General features: G+C 45.4%; 1 long non-coding RNA gene across 1 annotated transcript; it reads right to left on the bottom strand.

Moving 5' to 3' along the window:
* Positions 1–8,846: 8,846 nt before the first annotated feature.
* LOC130844836 (uncharacterized) lies at positions 8,847–11,206 on the bottom strand. The gene is made up of 3 exons (XR_009051250.1): positions 11,096–11,206; positions 9,628–9,744; positions 8,847–9,072 (listed from the first exon to the last, which is right to left on the bottom strand). It is a non-coding gene; the product is annotated as an uncharacterized LOC130844836 (long non-coding RNA).
* Positions 11,207–13,658: the final 2,452 nt, after the last annotated feature.

Below are 13,658 nucleotides of genomic sequence, written 5' to 3'. Positions count from 1 at the left end.
TCTTAGGAGAAATGTCTATTTAGGTCTTCTGCCCATTTTTTGATTGGGTTGTTTGTTGCTGTTTTTGTTATTGAAGGTAGGAGCTCTTTGTATATTTTGGAGATTGAGGTCTTGTCAGTCGCATCATTTGCAAATATCTTCTCCCATTCTGTAGGTTGTCTTTTCATTTTGTATGTGGTTTCCTTTGTTGTGCAAAAGCTTGTAAGTTTGATTAGGTCCTATTTGTTTATTTTTGCCTTTATTTCTATTAAAAGACTGACCTAAGAAAACATAGGTATGATTTATTTCAGAGAATGTTTTGCCTATGTTCTCTTCTAGGAGTTTTATGGTGTCATGTCTTATGTTTAAGTGTTTAAGCCATTTTGAGTTTATTTTTGTGTATAGTGAGAGGGTGTGTTCTAACTTCATTGATTTATGTGCAGCTGTCCAACGTTCCCAGCATCACTTGCTAAAGAGACTGTCTTTTCCCATTGTATTTTCTTGCCTTTTTTGTCAAAGATTAATTGGCCATGGGTGTGTGGGTTTATTTCTGGGCTCTCTATTTTGTTCCATTGATCCAGATGTCTGTTTTTGTGCCAATATCATGCAGTTTTGATTACTATTGGTTTGTAGTATTGTCTGAAGTCTGGGAGGGTTATGCCTCCAGCTTTGTTCTTTTTCCTCAGAGTTGCTTTGGCAATTCTGGGTCTTTTATGGTTCCATATAAATGGTAGGATTATTTGCCTACTTATGTAAAAAATGTCATGGGTAATTTGATAGGGATCACATTAAATCTGCATATTGCATTGAGTAGTATGGCCATTTTAACAATATTAATTCATCTAATCTGAGAGCATGGGATAGCTTTCCATTTCTTTGAATCATCTTCAGTTTTCTTTATTAATGTTTTATAGTTCTCAGCAAAGAAGTCTTTCACCTCTTTGGTGAGGTTTATTCCTAAGTAGTGTATTTTGGGGGTTGTAATTTTAGAAGGTATCATTTTCTTACATTCCATTTCTGATATTTCATTGTTGGTGTGAAGAAATGCAACCAATTTCAGTATGTTAATCTTGTATCCTGCTAACTTGCTGAATTTGTTTATCAGTTCTAGTAGCTTTTGCATGGAGTCTTTAGGGTTTTCTATATATAGTATCATGTTATCTGCATATAATGACAATATTACATTTTCCCTTCCAATTTGAATACCATTTCTTTTTCTTGTCTGATCACTGTGGCTAGCACTTCTAATACTATGTTGAATAGAAGAGGTGAGTGTGGGCATCCTTGTCTTGTTCCAGATTTTAGCAGGAAGTCTTTTGAGTAGTATATTGGCTGTGGGTTTGTCATAAATAGCTTTTATTATCTTGAGTTTATTACCTCCTTTTTGAACTCCAGGTCTAGTAGACTTGTGAGGTCTGTTTCATTATCTGTTCTTTCAGGGGATTTCTCTTATTCTTTTAATTGGGAGTAGATCCTCTTCCTTTTCATTTTACTTAAATTTCTCTGTCTCTATGATTTTAGGAGAAATATTTATCTACTATGGGAGTGTCGCTGTGTAGCCTCCATAAGTCTAATATTTTTGGTGTGAGAGCTGGTTTCAGTAGGGATGACAGCCATGCCTTTTCTCTGTGTGTGCTGGCCATTATCCCCTTGTTAGCAGCGTGTGATTGGTGGTGTAGTATCTATAGCCTGTGCTGGATGTGAGGTGGAGCTTCCTCTCTGCACCATGTCATGGCCTGGTCAGGGGCAGGGTGTGCTCTCCAGTTGTTGAAGTAGAAGCTTTGAGGGCTGAGTTTGATCAGACTCTGTTGCACTTGGGTACATGCCCTGCCCCAAAGGAGGTGAGTGCTGAAGCAAGTGAGGCCTGTGTGGTCACAGAGGACCTATTCTCCACCTGTGTAGGCATCTACAGCTCCACTCAGAGGCAGCCCAAGATGGTGTCCTTATTGTGTTTGTTCCACATCTAGTGTAAGACTGTGGTGTGGAGTGAGCTGGGGCTGGAAGTTGGGGGGTTGTGACTGTAGGGATTGAGGTGGCTGCACTGCCACCTGAGATCTAGGCTGCCTCTCTGGCAGACTTCACCCAGGACCTGTCTGCCCCAGATCTAGTGCAAAGCTGGAAGCCCAACCACTGTGTACTCCTGAGTGTGCTCACAATGGCTGTTGCAGCCCCAACTGGACCACACCCCAGGCCCTCTGGGCTGTCTCTGCCTAGCTAGATCATGTCTTCTCCCAGGGCCTGTCTGCTCAAGATTCATTGGTTGGCCCTTGCACACTCCTGTTTTGCCACCTCCCACACTAATGTCCACCACGTCTACACCTGTCACCCTGAGCCCTTGCTGACTATGGCGTCTGAGGCCACACTTGGGTCACACCCCATGTGTCCTGGTCTGTCTCTGTACAGCTAGATTGAGTCACTGCCAAGATCTTGTGCCAGGTTGTAGCATGGAGTGAGTGGGGCCAGGGTGTTTGCCCCTTCGGATTGGGAAGTACAGCAAGGAAGGTGCTCCTGATGCAAGACTCTCTGCCCTGATTGTTGACAAAGCCAGCATGTACTCTTGGTGAGTAGAGTCTAGCCTTCTCCAAACCTTCTGTCTCAGCAGATGTCCCAAGAGGCAAGGGGGCCTGGCCAATCCATATAGGATCTCATGACTGGGATACCCAGATTGTGATTCTACCTGCTCACTCCCCAGAGCCAGGGTCTACCCTTGTGAACCCTTTCCTCCTTGCAGATGCCTCTCAGGGACCCAGGTCCTGACCTGATTCTTTTTTTTTTTTTTTCTGTCCTACCCAGTTACAAGCAGATCTTTCTTGTAGCATTAGTTTACAGGAGTTCTTCTGCCAGTTTTCAGTGAGAAGTGCTCTACATGTCAATGTATTTTTTGATGTGTTTGTGGGGGATGGGAGCGCCACATCCACCTCCTCCACCATTTTGATTCTGTTTCAGATGGTGAGCTTTTAAATGACAGTTTGTCTTTCCTATTTCTACACTTTCGCCCTGAGGACTGGTATAGAAATTAGAAACTAAGCAGGTAAAGAAAACTTTATTTCTTTATACACATTTTGCTTTAATAACCACCAAAAAGACTGTTTCATTTCCTTTCACTGACCCTGTCCACCATTTATGCTGGCCTTCAACATATCGCTATAGCAACATATATAAATATATATCATACATTTATACACACATACTCACATTCAAAAGCACTGTGGAGACACAGACTAGGCTTTAGCACAACTGGGGCCCCCTCACATGTCACTTAAAAATGATCACTGGTTTGCTTTACACAAGACTTTCAGTGGGCTTGGTGTGGCCATCAGTCCCAATTTCGCAGAGAGAAGTTGGGATGACAAAATAGGACAGCATATTTAGAGTAAGGTCAGTACACTTTTTGGAGATCATAATAGAATAGAAATAGGAGATCTAGGCTAAGCATGAGATGACATTTGGAAATCATCACTTTCACCATGTGGATTCAAAGCTCTCAGGTGCTGCCGTGTAGACTGACCCCAAGCGTAACTGTGACCCAGCTGTACTGACCCAGGTCAGGTCATCAGGGCCCTGCCAACACTGTCCTGCAGGGCACTGCTGCTCAGTCCTGTGCTTTTAGATCTGCCGTGGCGCTCCAGTGTTGGGACCACATGCTCCACTGCTGGGGAGCAGGTCCCATTTCCCCTGAGTTGACCTTCTGGGGATAGGTGATGAGGGGTGAGAAATGTACTGTTCCTGGTTCCCATGCCCCTTGGGTGTTCAAAGCAGTGTCACAAGGTCCTTACAAACTGTGCCTGTTTTGCTTAGTGCTGGGCCCAGTGGTCCTTGGCTGGTTATTCCTCAACCGCAGGAAAGCCCCTCTGCCTTTCACCCTGCCCCAGCAGGCCACATCTGTGACTCCTTCCAGACCCTCCAGCAGGTGTGGAGGAGGGGGGCCCAGATCCTCCTCAGCAGACAGGGAGCTGTGAAGAAGGGGGGCAGGCCCATCCTTCCTGCTGTTTGGAGGACCTCTGGTGGCTTCGCTTCTTGCCTGGCTCCTGGAAGGCAAGGGTCACAGGACTGGAGTGCGTGGCAGAGCCCTTAGGGATTTCACCTGGAGGCCAAAAGAACACAATCAAATTTTGTCCATTATCAGGCCTTGCTGGTGGCTAACTGAGGCTGGAGCGAGCGCTGAGTGGTGACAGAAGCCAGAAGCATGGTGAGAGCCTGTCAAGAGGATGAGCTAAGGGGTGGGCTGAGGTCTGGAGGAGCAACTGGTGCCACCAGGTTAGAGGACAAGCTTCCCACCACCTCCTGTGGTCATATCTCTGCTCAAAGCCACTGCACACCGGGTAGCCAGATCCTACCACCTCCTCTTCAGGTTCCAGTTCACTCTCCAATTCACTTCGGAGCAAAAGGATGGCTTTTGTGATTGCTCAGGAAAAGACGTGCTTAGTATGAAACAGGCACATATAGACAGCCTGTTGTAGGGAGGAGAGGACATTTTGCATGGAGGTCCCCCTGTTACATTCACGTTCTGTTTACTTGATGAGGAGAGGGAGGGGCCAGGTCAGCAGGGACCTCAGAGTTCATCTAAGTCTAGTGCCACATCTTACAGATGAGGGTCAGTGGGCTCATAGAGATTGGGTCTCTGTGAGAGACCACAAAGCCACACAGGCAGTTAGTGAGAAGCCTGGGATTAGAACTCAGGCTTCGGGATCTTTCCAATGGCCTAGGGGAAGTGGGAAGGATACTTCCAAACTGGGGAAGCCAGCGGGTAGGAGAGGCTGTTGGGTTACCTTTGCTGGGACAGGAATAAGGCTTTACAGAGGCAATCTTGTAAGTATTCTTCTAGAAAGGCTCAGGAAAGAAAGGAATCATCAGAGAAAAACAGAAGAAATTAGAAAAAAAAAAATCCAAACCAAAACAAACAAACAAAAAAACAGAGTTAAATTATGGCCCAAACTATTTTCACACTGTGGGGTCAACATTCCCTTAGGTTACAATTTACGAACATTCCTAGGAATACACACAATTGCTTATGGTAAAGCTTTAAAGTCCAAGGTAAAAGGTTTAATTTTGATTTCTAAGCCATTTCTAAGACCTCAAGTTTTTCTTCAAAGTGGTTGCTAAAGAATATGTTAGTGTTTTAAATGAATGTAGAGAAATGTCTACCATATAGATAATATCTTTCCCTTTAAGTTTCAGTTTTTACTTATTACCAAATTCTCTTTTAGATCACTAAAACCCAACGATTTTCTTTTGTGTTGTTGCTTAAAGAAAAATATGTCAACATTAAATGGCTGCTTTCAGCCCAATAGTGTGCAGTGAAATCAACTTATTAGGTTGCATCTTTCCATAATTTTTTCACATAGTGGTTTAGGAAACCCCAGAACACATGAGTGCCCTCAGGATCCCTTTACTGAAAGCTCACAGGGCAGACTCCATATGTCCTCTGACCTCGATAATCAACTGAACTGCATTTCTCCCCACTCCTGACCTGGCATAAAAGAAAGAGAATTGGGATAAAGAGAGAAGATTATGGCAAAGTGAGAGTCAACTGAGAGGTCAGGGGAGATTGCCGATTGGAGTGGGAGGGCTGATGGGGATGGAATCTAGAGGGATGCTCACTGAGGACCTGTGCTCCTACAGATGGACCAGCAGTCTCCTCCTGGAAGGTCAGAGCAGGTCAAGGATCACCTGCACACTCTGATGACACATGGTAATAAGTTTGGGGTGGGCTCTATGGCTCTGACTGTTGCAATGGTTTCCTTACCTCCAGATTAGTCCTTGCCTTCTTTAAAACATCATGTGTCCTGGTCACTGAAACAACAAAACAGCCCCCAAAGGCAAAATTACCAGCATGGCCTATACTTGCCTTATGTGTTCTAAAGCCTGTCTTTTTTTTTTTCTTTCTTTTTTTTTTATTATTATTTTTTGGGGGGTACACCAAGTTCAATCATCTGTTTTTATACACATATCCCCGTATTCCCTCCCTCCCTTGACTCCCCCCCCACCATCCCTCGAGTCCCCCCCACGCTCCCCGTCCCAGTCCTCTAAGGCATCTTCCATCCTCGAGTTGAACTCCCTTTGTTATACAACAACTTCCCACTGGCTATCTATTTTACAGTTGGTAGTATATATATGTCGGTGCTACTCTCTCGTAAAGCCTGTCTTACTGGCCACTCAGCTCGGGGTCTCCTGCTGCCTGCCCCCTTTCAACTGCCTGCATCCCCTCCTCTGCTTCCATGATTACTGATGGCACAGGAGGTTCAGGGACATCATATCAGTCTCCCCCATCCCCTAGGCTCTCTGGTCACTGTCCATTCACAGCACAAGGGGGGAGCCTGGAAGGGTCCCCTCATTCCCTGCCCCATTCCCTGGCTGGGAGCACCCACACTGGCTGAAGATGAACTGCTCCAAGCTCTCCTTCTGCTGGTTGGCGGTCTTCAGATGCTCAGCTGTGCTCTGAAGGAGACTCTCCTGTCTGGATAGTTTGGTTCTCAGTTCCAGAAGCTCCCTTTTCATGGACTCTCCCTGGGAAGAAAAACAGGCTCTCTGTCAGAAGGCATAAGCACCCTGTGTTTCGTGGCTCTTTACAACTCTAAATAGGGTTCTACAATCTTCTTAACTATTTCTGGATCAGATTCCCCTCGTTAAAGCCTCTCAAACCCTCCAGCTGGTGATGGCTCAGGATGGGCCATGAGGTGGGAACACTGAGGACCTGGAAGCCCCCATGCAGATTAGCACAGGCTACACGCCTGTTGCTGCAGAGAACCTGACTCCGGGCCACACTGAAACCCAGCTGTGAACAAGAGCTCCGATTTAGTGCTGACATGGTTATATCACTTGGGCATCACAAGTAAGACTTGATCATTAGGAATATTATGCCTGAGAGACAGGTCTGACCTGAGAGAGTCAGCAAGTTTGTAAATGTATCTGGGAACCTCAAGATGGGAAAACACTCCGTCCTTGGACTTAGCATAAATGAGTCCCCTAAAGTGTCAGTGATTTTAGTCTGGAGTTAGAACCCCTGGGAGGGATTCTCAAAGCTGCCTATCTAAGTTCACCAACCAGAGAGCTGCCTGAGATCTGAGAGCACCTTGGGGAGGCTGGCTCTCCCCAGGCCTGACCCAGAGATGCAGATTTAAGTGATTTTCTGGGATTCCAGTGGGGGGCTGAAAGAGGCTGGGCGACTGCTGGTGACATTTTGTGATCCTGCCTGACGATGTGGACCTGGGGGTGGGGGTGGGGTTAGGTTGGGAAAGGGAATGTTGATGTTTTAACACGGCCCTGAAGTTCAGCTCAGCGAGACTTCAGAAAGTTAAAGAGATGGAACATTTATGGGTTACCAGGGCTCTCATGTCTCTGCCTCCTCCATGTCCTTTCCTTTTCCTCTTTGATTACTTCTCCTGGGGGTCAGAGGTGGGGGAGAGGGGATGTAGTCAGAGCTACACTGAAAGCAGCTACCACAGAGGAGAGGTCTCCCTCCCTCCAGGGACACTCTCTTCAAGTGCCCTTTGTTCCAACTGACCATTTGGCTCCTTATCTTCAAGAGCTGCCGACCAAGGAGGCAGGGGATATTTGGGGGCAGATCCAGTAGAGAATGCTGGCTTCTTACCACTTTGCCACCCAGCGCAGGGCCATGGGAGCTTGGCAAGGCTGCTCGCCAGAACATGGTGAGGAGGGAGGCAGACTCCTCCAGCCGGTGGTGCAGGGCGTTGGCGCTGCTCCTGAGCTCATGGATGGCTTCACTGTCCATCACCTGGGAAAAGAGGGTGGTAGCCATGGGCATCCCTGCAGCTGAGAGATCACTTTTTTTTTTTTTGCTGAGCCCAGGCCTCAGCTTCCTTTGTGAGTGAGGTATGGACATGGGCCTGCTTGAACCTGTGAAATCCTTTTCTAACCTGGAAGCCAAGGTTCTTTGACCTCAGGAGGGACCACCCAACTTGCAAGAATTCATTTGATTCCAGCTTCCTGCACACTAGCTTCTAGTCCTGCTTCGTGCTCAAGAGTCTATGGTCCCTATTTTTGCACTGGTCCCCCTTGCCCTTCCCTGAATCACACCTTATGCTTCAAATGGGCTGCACCATTTGTAGTTCAAAGGACTGAGATACCGCTTGCTTTACCTGGCATGTTCTCCTTCCCAGAGAACCTGAACATTCCCTAGTGGCACCCCCCCACCCCATGAACCTGTTACTTTCCTTGCCTGGGATAATAGCTGATTCTGGGTTCATGCCCTCATACCCAGAGCACTTCTAACACTGCCTGGAGCTCCTTGTTGTATGGTGTGGGGCTCCCTCTCTAGGGTGGGGGCTCCAGGGGGCAGGGCTGTCCCTGCATGCCTGTGCATCTCCAGTAGCTCAGATAGCAAAGCAGATGGTACCTGGATCTCTCCCTGGGAAAGGGCTCTGAGAAACCTTGCTGCCTGCTCTCCTCCCCTCCTCAGTCTGCCACGCTCCTCACCCCTTCTACACATCTGCCCATATGGATGCAGATTCTCCATCTCCAGCCAACTGATTAAGCGATTTTATGCTGCCCACAGATGGTCATATGCCAGCGTGACTTTAGCAGATAATAAGCTACCAAAGGGTACTGGGTGCAGCATTGCATGTATGTTGATGCTTAATGTGCTCTACTGATGAGGATGGCAATGCTGCACCTGCTATTCTGTGGTTCTGAGGGGAAATATCAAGTCAGCTGCATCTGGAACCAGAACAGAGCTTGTAGTGAAATTAGCAGATGAAGATGAAAGGCCTAGCTAGATTAAATGGAAAATGTATCCTCAATTGGTAGGAGATGTGGAGCAGGCAAAAAAATAGTGGGAGAAGGAGCTAAAATCAGAAGAAGAAACGGCCTAAGGAAAAGGTGCACCTAAGAGCTCAAACGTGATTACCTCTGTGCCTAGAGCTTCAAGGCCAAGGAAGTTGCAGGTTGATCTCACGAGGGATGCTACCTTCTTGACCAGCAGTCTGCCCTCTTCAATCTGCTGTCTTAGGGCACTATAGTCATCAACGTGGCCAATGACATGGCGGCCATGCTTATTGGCAAAGGAGCCATCAGTAGCATCACCCTCCAGCTTGGGAGGGTTCTTCATTACTGGAGAAGCATCCAAACCCAGCTCTGAAGATAAAACCACAATAACACAGAATACACTGTTATTTATAGTCATCCTTAGTTCAATCCAAAAGGGACATCAGATAGTGAAAGAGGCCACAGACAAGAATGACAGTCTTGGAAAGTACAAGGGTGAAGTCCATAGATATTCTGGGTTCTAGATTTTTATAATCTTTCTTACATCATCTCATAATGATAAAATTGCCAGGAGGCTAATTTTATCCTTATTGACAAATGAAATATTCAGGACAGATGCTTAAAAATTTTAAATTTGGGGGTTGAGAAGACACAGACAAGGAAATTAAGCTGGATACAGAGAGCACTTTCAAGAAGGAAGAGATTATAGTGCAATGAAACAATACCAGAGCAATAGGAAAACCACAGGAAGAAGAAAAATGACCAAAAAGGCAGCCACAGAAGGTGGAATGAGTAGGGCTAAAGGCCTTGGGACATGTGGAGAAAAATCTCTAAATTCAGATAATGTGCCTATAGAGAACCAAAAGTTACTTGCAGTGTCATTTTCCATCATTAGACCCTGAATCCCATAGTTGCCCTATTTACCATTTTTCCTGTTGAAGGTTGTGGTCTCTGAGCCAGAAGCAGCAGAAGAGGAGCTGGGGAGGACCAGAACTGGAGAATTCATGCCCACATCCCGAACTGGAGGGGAGGCAACTGAATCTAGGGAGTACAAATAACCACAACTTTAGAAACCCTGGAACACACTGCTCCCCAAACACATGCACAGCCTGTTTTCACCACTGGGGTCTACGGCAACATGACTCTCCTCTTACAAAATCATCACCCATGTACCACAATCAAAACCAATAGCAAACAAATCACTTAGTTTGGATCAAGTTCCTATAATTGAGGGCTGTTCCATGAGAAAGCAACTTCTAGTTTGAAACATTATTAGGTATATTTTTCTAACCCCAGATTTGAATATAATATTGTATGTAGTATGTCTAATACAATGCTTTGTAATTAAATATAAATATGCATAAATATATGCAGTATACATGTTAAAAATATTTGATCAAAGAATGAATGGATTTATGGGCAGATTAAACTCAGCACTCTAATCACCATTCTGGTGAGTCAGTACTAGAAAATATGTAGTAGTATAAGAAGGGAGACATACTAGAAGGCATGTAGTAGTATAAGAAGAATAGGAGACATAAGCCTTGGTGAATTTGAGGTGCCCTATTGGAGACCAGACAGCAATCCTCCAGGGGAGTAATTGGAAAATATCTGAAGAGACAGAAATAATCCTGCTCAGGCAAATGTGACTTAAAACCTGCTTTCCAGCTCAGGCCTCTGTGCTGTAGGATGGGGAGGAGGAGTGACTGAGCCAGTGCGGATGAGTCCTGGCTGGTGTTGCGCAGAGGCACTGAGAAGGGAAGCCTGAGAGGGAGCAGAAGCAATACCAAGACAGAGCATAGGGAGGCAGAAGGAACAGACAGGAAATCAAAACCTCTGCTTCGAATCCTGGGTTGGCCTCTTAACTCCTTAGCACGTCAGTTAATTGCCTCAATGCCTAAGTTTTCTCATGTGAAATACAGAGATAGTAAATCCTCCCCTAGCTCTGATGAAATTATTTGAAAAATTATCTGAAAACATGGTAAATTTTAAAGCACTCTGCAAATATAAGGAATAAGCATTAACATATATAGCTGTTAATTGTTGAGTACTTATTGTGACAGGCAGTTGTAAATTATTTCATTTAATGCTCCATATAACTATGCACAGTATATATTATACATATCTTCATGTTAAAGATGAGGAAACTAAGGCTTAAATGCCTGAGGAGTTTAAACACTTTTCCCAAGGCAAACAGCATGTAAGTGGCAAACTCAGAATCTGGAGCCAGATCTGACCCTAAATCCCATCATCTCAGGCACTGTATCAAAGCATCTTCGATTTCACCATGATCTTAAGGAGTGTGGAAGAAGTAAGATTGTCCCTTCCACCACAGACATCCTGGGGACCTCCTCATTGGCTGAGGGCTTGCTGATTTCCTTTTCCTTCCTACCTTGGAAGAGCAGCTGCTTGTTTCCAGGGTCAGTGTTGTTGGGGAATTTCTGGTTAACAGAGGAGGGGCTGAGGCTGGCTTTGCTGGCACCACCATCCAACTGCTGTTCAAGCTGCAGTCACAGACAGTTGTTCACCTGAATGCTCTGCTCCAGCTGCCCTCTCAAAGCTCGGATCTCTGCCACCAGGCAGCTCAAGTCACTGCCCAAAGGGACTTGGTGACAGGCATCCCAGGTGTAAGCTGAAAGTAGAGAGAGGAGGGAGTCTGGTGGCACTGAACCAAATATTTCCAAGCATTTGTCAGAACACTCCTCTCTGACATTCCTTCCTACCAAGGTCCCAGGAACACACCTATGACAGATGTCATTTTTCCTGTGTGGGGTCTGGCACACACTGAAATGGCCTACACTCCAGCATGGAGTTTCCTTGAGGCTCAAATGACCCTTGTGCATCTAGAGAGCATTTGATTGGCAGATGAAGTCAAGCCTATTATTTCATCTCCTTATTAACCTTAGTCTTGCAGGCTAGAGAGCAGGGTCTTCTAGGGCAGGAGATCAATACTGAACTAGAGAAGGGAACGGGCTGAAGGAGAAGGAGATGGATGACCTCCACATTTAGGAATCAAAAGGACAGGAGGAAGACATCAGGCCTTTGGGCAGCAAATAATAATGGGGGTGGGGTACCACAGAGCAGGGATCATAACTAATTGGACTTCTCAAGTTCTTTTTACCTTCACTCACCACTCATAGCCTGTTTCTATGTACTGGGGGAAGAAGAGATCTAAGAAATATTTTACAAGACCATAAGTGCTCATCTAAAAATGTTGAAATCAAATGTATTTAAAAAGGTAAAATTTGTTTTGGTTTTTAGCAAGGCAGTAGGATGCATATACCACATAATACATGTACCCAGTTGCATCAGGGCCACAGGCCTTAACCAAACACATCAATATTTCTGCAATGAGCTATGTGAATATTCCCACTAAATGGGATAAATGAAGAGGAGTGCAGGACAAGGTGGCAGAGTAGAAGGACCTGAGCTCACCTCTTCTCATGAAAACACCAAATTCACAACTAACTGCTGAATGACCATCAACAAAAAAAACCTGGAACCTACCAAAAAAGATATTCTGCATCAAAGACAAAGCCACAACGAGATGGTAGGAGGGGTGCTTTCATGATATAATCAAACCCCATATCAGGTGGGTGGGAGACCTGCAAACTGGAAAATAATTATATTATTTTATATATTATAATATATAATTATTTTATATATTATAATATAATTAAAATAATTATAGGAGTGAGAGTTCTGAGCCCCATGTCAGGCTCCCCAGCCTGAGGGTCTGTGATAGGAAGGAGGAGATATCAGAGCATTTGGCAAGTGGGGCTTCAGTGTAGGATCGCCACAGGACTGAGGGAAACAGAGACTCCACTCTTAGAGAGGGCACACAAGGTTTCATGAGCACTGTGAGCCAGGGCAAAGTAGTGACTTTATAGGAACCAGGGCCACACCTACCTCCAGGTCTTGGAGGGTCTCCAGGGGAGGCAGGGGTTGGCTGTGGCTCACTGTGAGGACATAGACACAGGTGGCAGAAGCCCCAGGCAATAGTCAACAGCGTGAGCTCTCCTGGAGATTGCCATTTTGGCACTGAGACCTGGTCCCACCCAACAGCCTACAGGCCCCAATGCTGGGTTGCCTCAGGTTAAACAACCAAGGGGATGGGAACAAAGGACCACCCATCAGCAGACAGGCTCCATAAATTTGTCTGGAGTCCAATGCTGCCTCTAAACATACCCCTTTATCTGGCCCTTTCCACCAAAGGGACAAGACCCAACTGCACTGACTAGTCAGCAGGCACCAGTCACTCCCACGAGGAAGCCTGCACAAGCCCCGAGACCAACCTCACCCACCAGGAGTCAGACATCAGAAGCAAGAAGAAATAAAATCCTGCAGCCTGCAGAAAGAAGACCACAAACACAGAAAGTTAGAAAAAATGAGACAGCAGAGAAATATGTTCCAGATGAAGGAACAAGATAAAACCCCAGAAGAACAACTAAATGAAGTGGAAATAGGCAATCTACCTGAAAATGAATTCAGAGTAATGACAGTAAAGATGACTTGAAATCTTGGAAAAAAGAATGGAGACACAGATTGGGAAGATACAAGAAATGTTTAACAAAGAGCTAGAAGATACAAAGAACAGAGTTGAATAATACAAGAACTGAAATGAAAAATACACTAGAAGGAATCAATACCAGAATAAATGAGGCAGAAGAATGGATAAGTGAGCTGGAAGACAGAATGGTGGAAATCACTGCCATGGAACAGGATAAAGAAAAAAGAATGACAATAAATGAGGACAGTTTAAGAGATCTCTGGGACAACATTAAATGCACCAACATTCGCATGATAGGGGTCCCAGAAGGAGGAGAGAGAGAGAGAGAGAAAGGGCCTGAGAAAATATTTGAAGAGATAACAGCTGAAAACTTCCCTAACATGAGAAAGAAAATTATCACCCAAGTCCAGAAAGCACAGACAGTCCCATATAGGATAAACTCAAG

The sequence above is a fragment of the Hippopotamus amphibius genome, chromosome 1, assembly GCF_030028045.1.
Source record: "Hippopotamus amphibius kiboko isolate mHipAmp2 chromosome 1, mHipAmp2.hap2, whole genome shotgun sequence".
NCBI lineage: Eukaryota > Metazoa > Chordata > Mammalia > Artiodactyla > Hippopotamidae > Hippopotamus > Hippopotamus amphibius.
This window is presented reverse-complemented; position numbering and strand designations above follow the sequence as displayed.